Source organism: Schistocerca nitens, chromosome 3 (genome assembly GCF_023898315.1).
Source record: "Schistocerca nitens isolate TAMUIC-IGC-003100 chromosome 3, iqSchNite1.1, whole genome shotgun sequence".
Lineage (NCBI taxonomy): Eukaryota > Metazoa > Arthropoda > Insecta > Orthoptera > Acrididae > Schistocerca > Schistocerca nitens.
The window spans coordinates 185,095,744-185,099,068 of record NC_064616.1 but is presented as its reverse complement, the minus strand read 5'-3'; the positions used below and the strand labels follow the sequence as shown (position 1 = coordinate 185,099,068).

Sequence of the window (3,325 nt, the reverse complement as noted above, 5' to 3'; positions counted from 1 at the left end):
GCAATCGGAAATCAGTTCGATGTTCGAAACAGGTCACTGCTAAGTATTTTAAATAACTCAAAACTATTTTGCAGTGAGAGAGGCGCGACTTAATTCATATCTTTGAGATATACGATTGTAGCGTGAGAAATTACTGTAGTTCCATTTGAAAAAGCGAAGTTAGTACCTCTGTATCTGTAATTAACATAACTATGACAAAAGAATGTGCAACGTTCAATGAAAACTCTCTTACAGATCATCTAAATGAAAACAGAATTACATTACCCTAAACTGTCCCGGATATACTTTAGGTGAACAGCTTAGCTGAATCTGCATAAATAACAGATTAAAGGTTTGGCTCTGAGCACTATGGGACTCAACATCTGTGGTCATAAGTCCCCTAGAACTGAGAACTACTTAAACCTAACTAACCTAAGGACATCACGCACATCCATGCCCGAGGCAGGATTCGAACCTGCGACCGTAGCAGTCGCGCGGGATTAAAGGTTTCCAATTGTTTATTGCTGTTCAGGAACTCCCCTGTGATACGTAAGGCGTTGTCAAAAAGAAACAATTTTAATTTGAGTTTGATAACACTACTACAGTCCGTCACAAATTTTGATTGTGAAAGTCTCAAACATATTTACTCCAGGAATGATCATTCATTAGCATCACAGGACGTATTCCTTTCATGCGATAAGTACTGAACTCCTTGAGTAGATTCAGGACGACACTGCACCAAACGCAAAATAACTATCTTAGAGGTAAGTTGCTACTGTAAAGGTCACGTATTTTACGAACATACAAAGTGTTGGAAAAATATATGGTCCCTGGCCGCTGCAAAGGTGTTACAATATAGTTACGTTGTAGCAAATCTCTAATCCGCTGGAGACTACACAAGATTCCTAGTTGGAAAATTATGTACTCCAGTTATTAGCAGAGTAGTTGTAAGCAGAGCAGGGACATTATAGAGTGTGGCGCCTGCCTTTTGTTTCACTGTTGTTCTTTACACCGTTCAACAAATCGAAAATGGTTGTCAATGAAATAAAATCTGTGGCGTATGTGAGATCTTCGCCACCGGCGAAGTTCTCGGAATACTTCAAAATTTGAAAAAAATTCTTTCAGTCATGGCTAGTAATATGTTAATGTTTTCAGGCTGGAGAGATACCACACGATTATTTTGGAGAAGTTGAGAGATCATAGGCGAGGAAGAAAAATAGGTTCAACGTCTCGAGTTCAATGGGATTCTTAGAGACGGAGTTCATGCTTGGATGGGACAAGGAAGGGAAACGAAATTGGCTGGGCCTTTTCAGCGGAACCATCGCGGCATTCGTATTCAGCGAAGCCAGAAAACTTAATCAGCACAGCTGGACAGTAATTCGAATCCCGGTCTTACAGACCATGAGTCTTGTGCCATAATCAGTGGCATAACTCATTCTACACTGACAGAATGTATCTGCCGAGTAGTAGTCTCTTATTTGCTAGCGCTCCTGTCGTTAAGAGCTATGTGAGATATTCATTAACAGTCTCTACAGGCACTGAAAGAAAAAGTGGTTTCGCAAGAAGACACCTCCGAGCTTCTTTTGATGAAGTAAGATTAAACCTCATGATTTCCTTCTCCAAATTAATAGGCTACTGTGGGTAAATTTGTTCCAGGTCCAGCCAGAATAGTGCGGAGCAAGGTGACGGCTCCTCACCCCTTTAAACGGCATTAGGTGAAATACGTCCGGAACCTCATGTCACAAAGATTACGAAAATTTAGATTTTCATCGGAATATTTGTTGTAACACTAGAAATGAAATTTCGAATAGTTGCTGATTCTGCCACACGATAACAAAAATAATGAAGCGATAATAACGACTATGGGGGAGGGGGGAGGGGGAAGAGCCATCAGCGTAACATTCCCGATGAGCATTGTGCTGTTGTTACGAGGTTGTCTGCAGGTACTGGAAAGACTGACGTTTCACTGAATAAGGAGGCTGCTAGACAGCTTAAATGCTTCGCATCACGTCTTTGTCCCTACTTGTATATTAATGCATGGTGTTGGTAATGAGTTTGGACTTGTGCGCTCAGAAGCGAGGTCACCAGTGCACAGTCACGAATGTGATGCATTAATTTTGTTACAAAATTCGATATGGGTAAGAAACTTCCTGGCAGATGAAAACTGTATGCCGGACCGAGACTCGAACTCGGGACCTTTGCCTTTCGCGGGCAAGTGCTCTACCAACTGAGCTACCCAAGCACGACTCACGCCCGGCTTTACTTCTGCGAAAGGCAACGGTCCGAGTTCGAGTCTCGGTCCGGCACACAGTTTTAATCTGACAGGAAGTTTCATTTCAGCGCACACTCCGCTGCTGAGTGAAAATCTAATTCTCTAAATGGGTAAGATTATAGAAATATTATTAGTATACCCTACTCATCCTACTACGAAATATGCGCAATCTATTATGAACACTACATTAAAATCTGTAATCTCTTCCAGATTACAAGCATTTTAATAGAAAGACAGGTATCTGAAATGATAAGGACGTTATTTATAGCTATTTAATTGTGAAAGGAACGGGATAACCCAGCAGTTCTGAGACACTATAAAATCTCTGCCTGACCAAGTTATGTGGGAGTCAAGACAACATAAAAATACGCTATACATTTGCTCTTCGTCATCTATAAGGGCAGTCAAAGGAAACGGGGCAGACGGAAAAATGTTAGTAATCTCTTTCTATTTCAAAAGTAATCGCCATAACTGCTAATACATTTATTCCACTGTGACACAAGACGGTCAATGCCTTCACTGAAAAACGTTTGCGATTGCCTACGGAACAATGATTGTACCCAGGCGTGCACCTCTTCGTCCGAAGCAAATAGAGGGCCACAAATGTCTTACTTCACCTCCAAAAATATGGAAATCGCATGGGAAGAGATCGGGACCGTATGGAGGACGTGTAAGGGTTTTCCAGAGAAGCTTCTGCAGTGTAATCGAAACATCCTTGACAACATGACGGCGGGCATTATCCTGCAACAGAATGATATCGTCCATCAACATTCCTGGGAGTTTGGACTTGACGGCGAGCTTAAAATTTTTGCAAAGTGTCCACGTACCACTCTGCGTTAATTGTGCGCAGTATTCCGGAATGTCTATAAGCAGCGGGCACTTAAACTCAAAGAAAAAAGCCATCGTGACTTTCCCGGAGTTGGCGTGCCTGTTGTTTGGATTACGCTGCAGGAGCTTCGCTGGGAAGCCCTTACACATCCTCCGTACAGTCCTGATCCCCTCCATACGATTTCCATATTTTTGGAGACCTGAAGAAAGACTGTCGATTTCCTTCGGACGAAGAGATGCACCGCC

The 3,325-nt window shown here is 42.3% G+C and overlaps 1 non-coding gene across 1 annotated transcript; it reads right to left on the bottom strand.

Annotated features, from left to right (window-relative positions):
- Positions 1-2,147: 2,147 nt before the first annotated feature.
- On the bottom strand, positions 2,148-2,222 carry Trnas-cga (transfer RNA serine (anticodon CGA)). Its single transcript has one exon. It is a non-coding gene; the product is annotated as a tRNA-Ser (tRNA).
- Between the last annotated feature and the right edge of the window lie 1,103 nt (positions 2,223-3,325).